The sequence below is a fragment of the Theropithecus gelada genome, chromosome 20 (genome assembly GCF_003255815.1).
Source record: "Theropithecus gelada isolate Dixy chromosome 20, Tgel_1.0, whole genome shotgun sequence".
NCBI lineage: Eukaryota > Metazoa > Chordata > Mammalia > Primates > Cercopithecidae > Theropithecus > Theropithecus gelada.
This window is the reverse complement of record NC_037688.1, coordinates 28,704,847-28,720,879: the sequence shown is the minus strand read 5'-3', so window position 1 is coordinate 28,720,879 and position 16,033 is coordinate 28,704,847. Positions and strand designations below refer to the sequence as shown.

Below are 16,033 nucleotides of genomic sequence, written 5' to 3'. Positions count from 1 at the left end.
ACTTAAGGAAGGGCAATTAAAAACCTCTAAGACAGGCATAGATAGGCAGTCTTCCAAAGACGTTCCAATAAAAATAAGTATCAGCCAGGATCTGTGGCTCATGTCTATAATCCCAGCACTTGGGAGAGCGAGGCAGGTGGATCACTTGAGCCCAGGAGTTTGAGACCAGCCTGGGTAACATGACAAAACCCAGTCTCTACAAAAAATGCAAAAATTAGCCAGGCACAGTGGCGCACACCTGTAGTCCCAGCTACTTCAGGAGGCTGAGAAGGGAGGATCATCTGAGCCTGGGAGGTCAAGGCTACAGTGAGCCATAATCACGCCACTGCACTCCACCCTGGCAACAGAGTGAGAGACTGTTTCAAAAAAAAAAAAGTAAATGTCAACGTGTTTGTCCCCTGAAGTCCCTGCACTAGTGCACTGTACCCATTCCACCTGAATTGCCATGGCAGACTGGACGGACTCCCTTGCTCAGTTTGTCATGGCCATGTTATTTGTGCTTACCTCATTCTTGCTTACAGTAGACGACTCCCTCCCCTCCCCTTCCTTTCCCCCCATCATCCACCTTTTCCTCTTCCATCCCGGCCTCGTACTTTGCCTCAGGGCAAGGTCTGTAGTGTTAAGACTGCTGATGGCCTGAGGGAAGAGGCCGATGAACCCCTGGGGCTGCTATTAGTATTGGACTTTAGACACATTACAAGTTAAATAGGCTTTTGTGGGCTGGCGGGAGACACAACCAGCACGTGTGATGCTGTTTCTAGAGGAGTATTTCACCCAGGTGCCGAACAACAGACTTAAAATGAACTTCTGCAACATCGTAGCCTATTAGTACATTTGACTCTTCCAAATTCTAGAAGATAATTGGGCTTTCTTATTTGCAACGTGTTTTCTTAGGGCAAGATCTATGTCTGTCTCTCTGTGCTATGCTATTGAAGAGCAATAATACAGATGCATTTATGGATCTTAACAGGAGTGCTCAGCTCACCAACTATTAGCCGAGGGCCCACGGTGTGCAAAGTACTGGGGAAAAAAGTAGAGAATGCTGCCTTGCAGGAGTTCACAATACAGTGTCCGTGTTGGGCAGGAAGGTGGAAATGGGGCAAACAGATGGATTACTGGCGATTATGAGTGATATCAGAGAAGGCCACAGAAATTCAGAAAATAGCAGGACTAGAGACATTCTTATGAAGAAGATGGTTTGGAACAAAAGTGAAAAAAATAGGTAATAGTTCAAGAGGCCCTTGCCATCAATGACGCAGGATTCCCCAGGCATTCCAGACAGAAAACAGAGCAAAGAACAGCACAGGAGTGAGAAAGTTCACAGGAAACTTGGGAAACAGAGGGGAGGTTGGTTTGGGTGAAACGTGACCTGTACGTAAGGGAGTGAAGGAGGATGAGGCTGGAAGAATGAGATGGGACTGTGTTGGAGAGGGCTCTGGGCACCCTGTGGAAAGACTGCCATGTAAATGACCCCGAGACATAGCAAGCCTGGGTGTGGGCAGATTTGAAGGCAGTTAGACCAGATGTGGAAGCAGCACTTAGAAGCTCCTGCAATTAGCAAAAGGCAATGAGTAGCTCTAGGCCGGGGGCTGGGGTGGAGGAGAGAGGCAATCGAAGTGAGAACACTGTGGTTTTGGAGAAATCTCAACAACTCTCCCAGATCTTGGTGCTGACGATGTCATTTATCTAACAATATTACTCTGATAGAGTCACTAAACCATCCATCCATCTATCCATCCACTGAACAAGTATTTGTGTACCTAGGGGCATTGTTCACGTTATGCATTTGATTTGGAAATTTTTCTACACGTATATAATGAGTTCAAGGTCAAAGACTGGAGAAACCAAATGTTCTAGGATGACTTACCAAGTAAAAATGATCTGCATATTATAAACAATGTTTCCCAAATTGTGATCATCGGATTATTAGAATGAAGGATACTTTAAAAAAACAAAGAATCAATATTCAAAGTGTTTATGCCTCCCTCGGTAAATCCCAACACCCATGCAAATGATCAAAGGCCCTGACAAGTCCTGCAGTTAAAAACAAAAGTAAACAAAAAACTGTTTAACCTTTCGGAGTTCACACTTTGACCACAGGACTCTGTTACTGAATAGTATCTACTAGCCTTCCAATAAACACATTATGAAAAAATATTGTTACAAAGTAGTATATGAATTTAAGGCATAGACCTTTGAGTGTAGATACTCCTTTTAGGTTACCTCTAGCTCCAACCATTATCTGAAAGGTAAATGAGAGGGACCATAATTCAGGGTCTAACCCACACAGAGATAATTTCTACCTTTAACCATTTACTGATGCATCACGGATTATTGATTACCTACTATACGCCAGGCACTATATATGGAATTCACAGTACAGCAGTCACTGAGAGATGGACGTCCCTGTCTGCAAAGAACTAAACTTACAGTTTAATCAATAACACAATCTTCACTACAAGTTGTGACAAACTGGCCACTCGTTCTCCTACCCTCACTTTCCCTGTGATTCTCCAACTTATATTTACCAAAGCAGTTTTATGACAGTGATATTTCAAAAGTTCTCTATTTAAAAAGGATCATTAAGAGGTAGGATCCCACTGGGGGAAGTGGGAGGCCAAGATAAGTGCTTGAGTCCAGAAGTTTGAGACCAGCCTGGGCAATATAGGGAGACCCCCATCTCTACAAAAATTTAAAAAGATCCACCAGGCATGGGGGCACGTGCCCGTGGTCCCAGCTGCTTGGGAGGCTGAGGTGGGAAGAACTTGAGCCTGGGAGGTCGAGGCTGCAGTGAGCTGTGACTGTGCCACTGCATTTTAGCCTGGGTGACAGAGTGAGATCCCGTCTCAAACAAAACCAAACCAAACAAGAGGCTGGATCCCAAACCAGTACATTCCTCTATTAGCCAGCAGATGTGAGAACAGACTAGCTAGGAAAGGAGTTTCACAAGAACTGGCTTAAATAATCCCAGCTGGGGACAAATTTTAATTTTCCTCATCTTTGAGGAAAAGAGATGGAAGACCAAAGACCTCTCTTTGACAAAGACCTCTATCCATGATCAACTCCTGGGTGTTCAGCCCAGTCCACCATTCACAGTTCACCCCTGGGAGCCAAACTTCCCTCCCTTTTATAGTTCCAAATGTTTCTCTCCCAGTTTTTTTTTTTTTAAATAATGACTGATGTTCTAAAATCAGCTAGCAAGATAGGCAAAATAATCGGTAATTTCTAATTGTATATTTAAAATATCAATACAAATTGGCTCTGAGCTGCAAACCAGAAAAAACAGACTTGGCTTATAAGACATTAAGAAAATTTTTAGTCTTGAGGTCTGCATGTTTTGTGAGCTTTATAAAGAGGATAAAAGTGAAACTTCAGCTTTTAAGCCACACTGTTAAAAACTATATTTACATCCAGTATAATTCTGCAATCATTAAGCCTTAAATGGGTATTAAGCCTGATTCAAAGTAATGAAACAGATGGTGAAAACACACACTATGGATTCTTCAATCTGGGGAGAAAAGGGCTGATTCGTATGTTTCAAGGGCCAGGCAAAGATAAAAGACCTCATCCCAAACGGAGCTGCTTCCTCCTCAAACCTTAGCATTCCCTCCAACGTATTTCTCCGTGTGGAAAGTATTATTAATGTCAGTATCCCTAGTGCTTGTAAAAGATTCATAGACCATTTCCTCCCCTTCCTGAATTCCCCTGTCTGTCCTGTCGCCGCCCCATGTTCGTTCATCTCACTGTTGGGCAGTTTGGTGACGCCAGCTGCAGATTCCATCACAACCCAGCTGCCTGTCATAGGATCACAGCATTTTAGAGCTGGAAGGGGCTTAGAGATGGCGTTTTCAGAAGTGAAAATGAGGCTGGGCATGGTGGCTCATGCCTGTAATCCCAGCACTTCGGGAGGCCAAGGTGGGTGGATCACCTGAGGTCAGGAGTTCAAGACCAGCCTGGCCGACATGGTGAAACTCTATCTCCACTAAAAATACAAAAATTAGTTAGGCGAGGTGATGGGCACCTGTAATCCCAGCTACTCGGGAGGCTGAGGCAGGAGAATTGCTTGAACCTGGGAGGTGGAGGTTGCAGTGAGCTGAGAAATCGTGCCATTGCACTCTAGTCTAGGCAACAAGAGCAAGAATCCATCTCAAAAAAAAAAAAAAAAGAGGAAACAGAAGCTCACAGGACAGTGACTTGTTCAAAGTCACACAGTGAGCACAAATTGGGATCACTGTAGGCACTTTTATTACTTTGCTTTTCTCCTCTTCTTTTCCACTTCTGAAAATATTTACAGAATCCTTTATAGGGACCACGGTGGGAGATTAGGAGAAATTCTACAAGGTGAAAATAAAAATGTTGTGTACAGTCAGCCCAAAGGTTGTGGGAGGCTGATGAATAAACATAGATGGAATGGGAGGACTGGAAAACCAGTATTGGACTCATTCATTAAGAAAATTTATTTCTTAACTTTAGGGAGAACGTGGAAAAGTCCCTGTGAGGATACCACCGTCATAAATGTCATAGGCAAGACCAGTGCTGCCAAGGGTACTCAATGTAGCAGACGAAAGTTTGGGAAGTAGGATATTATCATCATCTCAATGTATCTCCCAAAACATATTTAACAGTTACAAAGGGAAAAACAGTAACTTTACGGCATGAAAACCTGGCAGACACCACTTTACCAAAGTGACTATCAGTTATAAGCCACACTGGCATCACGCACCCCCCATATAACACCCTGAGAAGGGCATGTCACCTCTGGTATTCCTGCCCAAAACACATGCATGTCTTCAATCAAATCATGAGAAGCTTCAGACACATTCTATCCAGCCATGGAACAATACTTTTCAAAATTGTCCAGGTATGAAAAACAAGAGAAGACTGAGAGCCTGTCATAGATTGAGGGAGAGGAAGGAAGCACAGCTAAGAGCTGTCCTGCATTTAGGATTGTGGATAGGATCCAAGAAATAGGACGTGAGTGAAAACACTGGTGAAATCCAAATACAATCTGTACTTTGGCATTAGTACTGTACCCATTAATTAAGAAAAGCAATTTCTTTTTCTTTTTTTTTTTGGAGACAGGGTCTTGCTATGTTGCCCAGTTTGTCTTCAAACTCCTGGTCTCAAGTGATCCTCCTGCCTCAGCCTCCTGAGTACCTGAGATTACAAGCATGCACCACCATGCCCAGCTGATTTCTTAATTTTGATAGTTGCACCACAGTTATCTAGGATTGTTACCATTGGGGAAGTTGGGTGAGGAATACGCAGAAACTCTCTGAACAATTTTTGCCAACTTTGTTGTCTAAAATAATTTCAAAATAATTTTTTAAAAAGGAAAAAGAGGTGCGGTGGCTCACGCCTGTAATCCCAGTACTTTTGGAGGACAAGGCAGGTGGATCACGAGGTCAGGAGATGGAGACCATCCTGGCTAACACGGTGAAACCCTGTCTCAACTAAAAATACAAAAAAAAAAAAAAAAATTAGCCAGGTGTGGTGGCGGGCGCCTGTAGTACCAGCTCCTCAGGAGGCTGAGGCAGAAGAGTGGCGTGAACCCGGGAGGCAGAGCTTGCAGTGAGCTGAGATGGTGCCACTACACTCCAGCCTGGGCAACACAGCGAGACTCCGTCTCCAAAAAAAAAAAAAAAAAAAAAAAAGGAAAAAAGAAAAGGCTATGTGATGCAAGGAAAGACAGTAGGTCATGGGATGGAGCTATAAAGCACAGCAGCTGACCATTCCTTCTAGAACCTTCTAAATCCTAAAAGATGGACAGAGGCCACTGGGAATTCGCCATTTCCCTTTTGGGTTAATCTGAACTTGTACATTATTATAGCCATTACATTCACAAGTTAGATAAACTTCTGAGAATAAACCCCAGGGTGTGGAAGGGATTAAGGAAGAGTCCGATTTCCTCATCAGTTGCAGCTGGTAGACGGTGGTAACAGGACTGCTGTTGAGTGACTTCAGGGCAGCCACCCTACAGGCTCAACTCCCAGAAGCTACCTGGCCCGATTACCTGGAATGGGGAGTCCCACTGTCACAGTAAAGGATGAGAAGTGGGTACCCAGGGAAGGAGTGGTTGGGGGAAGAGGACATCTTTGTTCAGGCTGTGTTTGTTCTACATGGTGTGTATATATTTCTGACAATGAAATGTGTTCTTGGAAATGTCCCCTTCATTTATAGATGTATCACTGCAGAGTGTGTGTGAGAAAAAGAAAGAGACATGTCAGAATCCCACACAAAACAGCTTAGCCCTTCATTCCATTATATATACAAAGCATTGTGTACGTTAGTGATACATTTGCAGAAGGGGTGGGAATGTGGCTTTGTTGGTATTTCCAAATGTAAAGCAGGTCTCCCATCCCCTCTGTTTGCTTGTCGCTGTTTCCTTACAGCACGAAAATACCGGCATTGGAGGCACTCTTGCCAGAAACTTGCTTGGCAAAACATTTACATTCCTTTGTATATAAAAAAAAATCACTTCTTCCAACGGGTACTTTTCCACGTGCTCCCTGATTTCTGTGGTAATAATGACCACATTTGGCTCCAAACCTGGGTATGCGGTAGAGAAAGCCACCTCCAGATTCCAGATCCTGAAATCTCGTGGAAGATTAACATGGACGTCAAACTGACGTTACCAATTTAAGGGATTTAAACACTCAGCTCTAGAGTAAACAAAATCCAGTGGCAAAGTTTTGGACAACTTCAGTGACGTTTGACAACACAACCCAGATGTTGGGGAGTGCAAACCTTGGAAACACAGGCTTTCCATTGTGTTCTGTACGAGCAAGATGTTGAGTGGGACAGACCGGCTAATGAAGGAAAGAAGCACTGATAATTGTTGAGTGACTTTTATGGGGCAGATAGTATGCTAAATGCTCCATGGACACTGTCTCACTCACCATGTGCAGTGAGGTAGCTATTATTTATTGATACGGACATGAGGCTCAGAAATCTGCAATTTGCCTCACTTGGCAAGTGACAACATCAGTATTTAACTCATGTGAGTATGACTTTAAAACCTTTGCTATTTCCAGAAGTCAACACTGACTGTATGTAACATTCCTTTGCTTAAAGCCTCCCAATTTCTCTCATTGCCACTAGATCAGTGAACGTCTTAGCTCAGGCTTTGATGCCTTAGTGGTCACCCCTGCTGCCACACAGAACTAAAAGCTATTTACCTAAGGCTGGGGCTCTCTTAAAAATGTGGCTCCCTCGGTCTTCCCACCTTTGCCAGCATTTACTATATGCCACGTGATTTTTTTTTTTTGTTTTGAGATGGGGTCTTGGTATGTTGCCCAGGCTGGACTTGAACTGCTGAGCCCAAGCCATCCTCCCTCCCACCTCAGCCTCCCAAATAGCTGGGATCATAGGTGTGCCCCTCCGTGCTCAGCTTTGGCTATGTGATTTCCTCATCCACAAGTCTGCCTGGAACTCCTTGTCCATGAGTGTGTTGATACTTTTTGAATCTAACGATACTGTGTGCTTAGTGGTTAATACCTGCTTCTTGCCAAATGAATGAATGAGAATTAACAGATATATATATATATATACATAAATTTTTTTCTTTTTTTTCTGGAGACAGGGTCTCCACCCAGGCTGGAGTCCAGAGGCATGATCACAGCTCACTGAAGTCTCAACCTCCTGAGCTCAAGTAATCCTCCCACCCTCAGTCTCCCAAGTACCTGGGACTAAAGGTACTCCTGGCTAATTTTTTGTACTGTATATAGGGACAGGGTTTTGCTGTGTTGTCCAGGCTTGTTTCAAACTCCTGGGGCTCAAGCCATCTGCCTGCCTCAACCTCCTAAAGTGCTGACATTACAGGCATGAGCCACTATGCCCAGCCAGGAAATGTTTCACATACTTGAGGTAATAAATATTTTCAAATTTTATATAAGATTCTATGTAGGTGCTATGAATGTTACAACTCACTGTGAATAATTTACTAAAGCTGAATTCCTCACGATTCATATTAGATAGTATTCAATGGTTTTATCTCAGAGGTTCTGAAGCAGGGTTATTTTGACACCCCCGCCCAGGGGACATCTGGCAATGTCTTGAGACATCTGGATTATCACCACCGCAGGGAAGGTGGGCTCACTGGCATTATCGGGTAGATGCCAGGGGTGCTGCTAAGCATCCTGCAATGCCCTGGAAACTCCCTCCAATGCCTGTCCTCCCAAACAATGCCCATATTGCCGAGATTGAATACCCCTGCTTTGTTTGATTTAATGGCATGGCATATACTTGAAGGACGTCAAACCACAGTTCATTTGTTTTTTTGTTTTAATTCAGATTTTTGATTAGCCAAGCTGGCTGGCATTGCCTCAGTTTGTCTAAATTACCAAGGACCGCTGGAATTTTCCCGGGAATATGTTTCGGGAAAGGTCAGAAACACTTCGGTCGTCTTCACGCTTCCACTCAGTAGCAATGTTTTTGCACATTCATTGACTATCAACTGGTTGTCTACGACTCAAATTACATAATGAATCCAGCACATAAATTATTTACCCAGATTTAATTCCAGCAACTGTTATCTTTGTGTTTTTTTCCCCTCTGCCAGCTAGTCTGGCTCATTTCATTGGAATTTTGGTCATGCCCGTTCTCCTTCTGTACTAAATTATCTCCATAACGTGGTAGAAACAGAACAAGCTTGTGTGTGATATGCTTAACTGTTAATTTACCTAATTAAACTAATTCAATTAAATCATTTACATCTTTTTGGTAACGTGCCAGTTGATACCACGGCAGAAGTGGGATGTTTCAGAAGATGATTGTTCAGCAAATGAATGGGGGAAAAAAAAAGGAAAACAAAATGAGACAACCATCCAAATCTCTTGGCTTGAAACATTAAATGATCCTGAAAAAATGCAGCTTTCACGGGGTACTGTGATTAGCTATTTTTCGTAAATCAATTTTCTCTAGAAACTGGTATTTTAACAGAGTGGTCACAATTTATTGTATAAAATATTTTAAACACTATTTGTGCATTCACATATTTGGTATGTTGAAGTAATGTGTACTTGTTCCCACATTAAGGTGTGATTTGTGAAATGTTTTGTGATGCTAGCAAGATGTGAACTGAGCAGATTCTTTTGAATGAATTTGCAAAATAATTTTGCTAAATTACATAAATATCTTTAGTATACATCCATATTTCATTTACAGTCATCCTCGAAACATCATGCCATAGTGATAAATGTACAAAATGTACAACATTTTATGCCACTAAAAATCAACAGAGAAAAAGACAAGAAATTCTAGGCAGGAGAACTTAAATAGTCATCTCTGTGGATCTGCATCAACTCCCTGTATCATTTGACTGATATAGAATCTGCACTTGTGGTGGAACCTAGGCTTGTTGATGGATGGGCCACCCTGGTTTCATCTCTCCAGGGCTTCTGTCTGGGTGGGGACGGGTTTGTTGGTCAGGATTTGGTTCTCTCTTCAGGAGCACACATGCTCAGGGCAAAACCTGAGGCAAAGCCCTATCTTGACTTATAATGAGGGAATAAAGCCCTAGATTTCATAGAACTTCAGAAAAGCCTGCATGAAACCCATCTACATTCCTCCATCTGAGCAACCTCCTGATGTTTCCTGGTAAGGCCTATAAGATTCCAGGACAAATCACAACATACAATAAGACTTGGCACCTGCTTGGAGCTTCCTCATCAGAAAGGTACATTTCCTCTACCACGCTTCAGGGACAAACAGGCAGCATAGTTTATCTTCTGGATGTTCTTGCTTTCTACCTATCTTTACTTAAATCTAAGCATCTTTTTCTTTTCTTCTGCCATTTAAGAAGCCCAAGAAGATAATCCGTGGAAATCAAACAGGATGTTTTCAGAACATTTTTTTTTTTCTATTTGGGAGGCCACCTCTGCAGATACTTTCCTCTACTCAACCCTTGGATGGGATCATTTGTCTTTACAAATCAATGGCTCCAGCACATCCTAAACTTCCCGACAACAGAGCTTTGGAGGTTGGCAATCAAATGTCTGAAACTAACCTTCCTCTCACCACTCATGCTAAACTTACTCTCTTTTAGTAAATACCAATTCCCTGAAGTCAGGGACCGCCCCGTCTATCCATTTCACAGCCCAAGCACAGTGAGTGGCACACAGAAAACACATAAATTATTGATTTCATAGTTAACAGAGAATAAAAAGAATTTTCCCCAAATCAAAGTCATTTTTCTGCCCAAAGCAACTTTCCCTTTCAACTTCCCAGAGGTCAGCGGCCTCATGACTTCCTGGCACCCAGATTTATGTCCAGATTTACAGTCCAATGGGCCAGATTTCCAAAGGCATTCACATTTCCTCTCCAATACTCATGTGCCCTCTTTCCTCTGCCTCTTTGCTGTATTCCTTCCTCTTGATAATGTGCAGTCATCCTCCCAACTCCCTCTACCATCTCTGTCATTCCCAATCTCCAGTGAGTATTATGGATTTGAAGGAAACTGTGAAACAGACAATCCTCCTGGGTTCGTTTGCTTGGGTTTCCATAACAAAGTAGCCTGAGTTACATTTGCTCTGTGAGGAAGCCTCCCAGGCTCTGGGAGGGTAGACATCCGAGATCTGGGTGTTGGCAGGGTTGGTTTTGTGTGAGGCCTCTCTCCTTGGCTGTCTTCTCATTGTGTCTTCAAATGGTCTTCCCTCTGAGTCCTACTCTCCCCTTCTTTCTTATAAGAATCCCAGTCAAACTGGATTAGGGCTCACCATTTTAACTTAATTACCTCTTCAAAGACTCTATCCCCAAATCCAGTCCCATTCTGAGATACTGAGGGTTAGGACTTCAACACAGGATTTTTTGCAGGGGCTGGGGTGGGACAAAATTCATCCCATAACACCACCCTTTGTTGTTATTCAAGAGCTATTAGGGGAAAAAAAATCAGAATTCCTTCAATTTTGCTGAGTATTGGATAGACATAGTTTTATAGCTAGAAGACTAACATTTCCTCTTTTCCTATCAGAGAGTGTTGGAGTCTTGGCTATGGCTGACAATGGCAACTACTGCCTCAACTTCCAGTTCTCCTTCATCCTTTTTCAACTTACCCAAGTCTTATCCTCCACCTTCCACCACACTGGGTGCTGGTGAGACTGAGTAAACTGTGATCTCATCCATTTGTCAGTGATGTGTTTAGGTCTGGTCATATGTCCCAATGGAAGGAAGGCCTGCTGAAGGACTCTGGGGAAAAGTTTGCTGTTAAGAGGTTTAGAAATTGGCTGGGCACAGTGGCTCATGCTTGTAATCCCAGTACTTTGGGAGGCCGAGGCAGGTAGATCACCTGAGGTCCGGAGTTCAAGACCAGCCTGGCCAACATGGCAAAATCCTGTCTCTACTAAGAATACAGAAATTAGCCAGGCGTGGTGGTGCACACCTGTAATCCCAGCTACTTGGGGGCGCTGAGGCAGGAGAATTGCTTGAACCTGGAGGCGGAGGTTGCAGTGAGCTGAGATCACACCACTGCACTCTAGCCTGGGAGACAGAGCAAGACTCCATCTCAAAAAAAAAAAAAAAAAAAAAAAAAATGGTGAGAGAGATCTAGAAATTGATGCTTCCTTTGTATCTCTGGACAATATTGGGTCTCCGTGAGATGTTAATTTCTGTGCCAATATTACCATTCAAAGGGGACCTGAAGGAAGGGCCAGCTAACACATCAAGAGGAGCATTATCCGCAAGAAATGGAAAAATTTCTTGATGACACCAATGAGCCACTGAATCCACCCATCTGAGAGCCCACGCTACCACTACGTTTGTTGTTTGGTGAGACAAAACTGTTTCATATTATTTAAGCCACTTTGAAACAGATGTTTACTACTTTCACCCCAAAAGCATACTAACAAATAGAAAGGCTTCAGACCACTTATTAGTAGTCACCCACAAGTCATGCTTCCCGACTCAGTTGTCCCATTTGTGAAACAGAGGTAATGACACTCTGTGGCATCACTGTGTAGCTTGAGTGAAATCTGTCATGCAAGGTGCCCAACTCAGTGCCTCATAAGGAGGAAGAGTCTGATACACAGAGGCCATTTCTAGCTTTTGCTCTTCCAGGGGCTTCTGGTAGCTTGAACGTGGCTCTCCTTGCACCTCCTGCGTATGCAACTTTGCAGAGCAGCTCAACAATTTGGGCTACTGATCGTTTTGTTCACAGCACTTTGGGAGGCCCAGGTGGGAGGTTCATTTGAGTCCAGGAGTTTGAGACTGGCCTGGGCAACATAGCGAGACCCTGTCTGTATAAAAAATGAAAAATTAGCGGGGCATGGCGGTGCATGCTTACAGTCTCAGCTACTTGGGAGGCTGAGATGGGAGGAGCACTGGAGTCCGGGAGGTTGAGGTTGCAGTGAGCCATGATTGCACCACTGCACTTGAGTCTGGGAGACACAGTGATACTCTGTCTCAAAAAAAAGAAAAAAACAAAAAAAACAAAAAAACCAAAAAACAAAACAAAAACAAAAAAAACAGAACTAGTATGAACTACTGACTTAAAAGTAATCACCATCTTTCACCACCTTTTTTTTTTAAAGCAAAAAGAGTTCGCTATTCTATAGAAATCTCCCTTTCCTGAAATTGTTCACTGGGTTGGACTTTCTTATCTGGAGCTTTCTAAAGCAGGACATGTCCACGAGGGGGTCTCATAACTGGGCCAAAGACCAGCAGCGGGAGTGTGTCTTGACTGTCCCCACCCTCTCTTCTGCTGTGTTTCTGTCACTGCCCTTGTCCCACCTCCTGCCCTCTCTGCCCTGACCAGTGCATAACACCTGATACAGTGCTTTCCAATGGAATGATCAGCAAGTTCTTCTTGAGCAAATGCTTGGCTGTAGGAACCACTGTAGCAGGAGGATGGAGAGGGAGAAGCTGGGGAAGTATATTCCTGGGAAGTACTTTGGAGACATCTATCTCTTTGGTTATCTCTCTCCCCAGTCTTGTGCCTTGGGATGCGTGCTGATGCTGGGGCCACTTGTGGGTGCCCAGACAGCCTGGCCCTTACAGAATGATTACAGAAATACATACGTAGGTACCTTACACACCTAGCAATTTACGAATTGCTTAATCTATGCCAAGCATAATACCGCAGGTTTTATAATCTCATATAACCGTCACAATTCTAAGGGCATGAAACCTATTTTATAGATGAAAACACTAAGGATCCAAGCGCTAAAGTGACTTGTCCAAGGCCTTATGGCTGGTGTGTCAAAAAAGCAAAAAGTGAAACCAGAGCCTAGGTGTTTATATCCAGGAGTTAATGGGTTTCATGGCTGTTCTGTAGTCAGGGCACTGCAGGAGGACTCAAGGGGATGGCACGTGGGTCAGTCTGATGGACCCCTCTCGTGTGTGATGGAACAAAAGAGGCTCTAGGGGAGGAGGTATAATCACCTGGCCATGGGCAAATCACAGATATCCTGGCACTGTTTATCCATCTGAAAAATCAGCATACAGATATCAGCCATATCCTTCTCTTGAGAGCATTGCAAAAATCAGATGGGTCAAATCTATCAAACCACTACCAGATTAAGGGACGATATCTTGTTCACTCTTGGAACACAGTAGGTGCTCAATACATGAGAAACCCATGAAAGCAAAACAAAGTCTATTTTCTTACCATAAAAAAAAAATGCTTTGGCTTCTCATCTGTCAACCGTGATCCTCTTTTTTTCACTTTTTCTTCCCTTTGCGTCCCCCTTCTTCCTTCCAGCCAACCAATAGCACTCACCCTTGGGCCCCGGCTGGCCACACCTCAGTGGGTACTAACTGGTGAGTCCCAGCTGGTGTGCACTGGGCCGCCCATGAGCCCTGGACAGCCTGGTTGTGATGGCCAGAGCTCACTGGTGACAAATGGGCTCTCTGTGCCTGTGACCTGGTGGGGCCAATTAATCACTGGGAGGTGCTCTTTCTGCATTATATATGGCCAAGAGCACCCCTTGGAGTCAGGGAGGACAAAGCTTTAGGAGGGCTTGTTTGTTTGTTTGTTTGTTTGTAAACTAGAGGGACAAAAAGGAGGTTGCAGGGGTAGGGGGAGGTTTGAGAAGGAAAAAGAAAAGGTCAAAAACTGAAATAGAGCAAGAAAGGTGATAAACGGCCTGGGCTGAAGGGTGGCTATCCTGTCTGGCCTCAGGAAATCACATTCATGGGGATTAATACAGAACTGGTCAGAATTAGGAAAACCATTCTAATAATGACAGAGTTTGAATGCAGTTCTGTAGCCAGAGTACCCAAGAATGTATTCAAATTTATAATCATAGGGTGTGTGTGTGCATGTGTGTGTGTGTGTGTGAGAGACAGAGAGAGAGAGAGAGAGAGAGAGAGAGAGACAGCCATTCATATGTACGTGCACTGATGAAGAACTATGTGTATATGGGAGGTTTGCAGGAAAAAATATGACGGCTGCATGAGCTGCATATAAACCAACATGCTATTGAGAGATACTCATTATATCTGTTTTTAATCACAACATGTAAACGTGGGGAAAGCAGTCACTGCATACTCAAAAGATACACCTTGAAGATTCTGTTTGCATCCTCAGAAAGTGCCAGAATCTGCTGTAAGCAAAATCTCGGAGCAATCCAAGTCAGTGCCTTTTCCTTCCCCGAGTTCTGCCCACATGCATAAAGATGTCAGCGTGTTGATTATTCTGATTAGACTTTTAGTGTAATTTACGGGGTCCAGTCATTGTGCCTGGGTGTCTGGCCTGCACTTGCTACCCTGACGATGCCATTTTTAAAATGTCAGCTCGGCCATGATTCATGGCTGATGCTGGTGACATTGCTGCTGACCTGAAAGAGTTAGGCAGCAATATTTAATTAAAGCAAAAAAAGAGAGAAGAAGAACAAGCCAAAGGAAAGTAGAGGGCAAAACCTAAAAAGAACTAAATTTTGTTGCTGGAAAGATCAGCATCTCCAAACAAGGAAAAGGCACTGCAAATGCAATATAGTGTCACTTATTTGGGGCTCTGTGTCTACCTGTCATTTGTGAGTGGTAAGGTCATCCATAATGAGTGAGACAGTTGCTTGCATCCCATTCCCATCATTCTGGGGCTCTCATTCCCTCTCTCTGTGGGGATTCGCTGGGAGATGGAGCTGTCACTGCCTCTGGCTTCTGTCCTCACTGTGTATTGTTGGCCTGCCTGCCACCCAGCTTGCTAATGGCAGCAGTACCTGGGCACCAGCTACCTGCTCCCACCCGGATGGCCTCTTCCCAGCTTGCAAAAGGCCACGCTTATTTCCAAGCTCCTAGCACCAGGATGCTGTGCAAGACCTGGGGTAAAATGAGTCCTGTGCCCTGCGTGTTGGTGGTACAAATCCAGCCCTATCAGCAGCAACAGTAGCCACTGACTAGCATTAAGATAGGTACTTGGCTGGGCAAAGTGGCTCATGCCTATAATCCTAGCACTTTCGGAGGTCGCGGTGGGCGGATCACGAGGTCACGAGTCCAAGACCAGCCTGGCCAATATGGTGAAACCCCATCTCTACTAAAAAATATAAAAATTAGCTGGGCATGGTGGCGCATGCCTGGAGTCCCAGCTACTTGGGAGGCTGAGGCAGGAGAATCACTGGAACCTGGGAGGTGGAGGTTGCAGTGAGCCGAGATTGTGCCACTACACTCCCGCTTGGGCGACAAAGCGAGACTCTGTCTTGAAAAAAAAAAAAAAAAAAGAAAAGAAACAGGTACTCCCCTAGGCCTCGTGAATTTATTTAAGTGGGAGAAAAATTACCCCTTAAAACACACACACACACAAGCATGCACAAACATAGACACACACATATTATTTGGGAGGTCTACTAAGCCGGGTCCCTTTGCCAGGAGTGAAAGGACAGAATTTCTCGTTAATGGGAAGGCCACAGTGAGCTGAGGTTTGAGAACTAGAGTCAGCCTTTGTCCAGGCCTGCGGGAGCCAGGCTATTGTCTTCTAGGTTCCCCTTCCCCAGTGACCCCAGGGTCGGGGGCACACATGCCGGCCTTGAACTCTCCGTCTGTCTCTCCCACCATATTAATTACCATTCCCTTTGGTCAGGCTAAGAAAACAGCCTCGACTGCA

General features: G+C 44.1%; 1 long non-coding RNA gene across 1 annotated transcript in view; it reads left to right on the top strand.

The window, feature by feature from the left end:
* LOC112614532 overlaps positions 1-9,028 on the top strand; it is a 34,139-nt gene extending 25,111 nt beyond the window's left edge. Inside the window, exons 2-3 of the long non-coding RNA XR_003117095.1 lie at positions 7,728-7,866; positions 8,293-9,028. This is a non-coding gene — a long non-coding RNA (uncharacterized LOC112614532). The remainder of the gene's footprint in view (positions 1-7,727; positions 7,867-8,292) is intronic.
* The last annotated feature ends 7,005 nt before the right edge of the window (positions 9,029-16,033 follow it).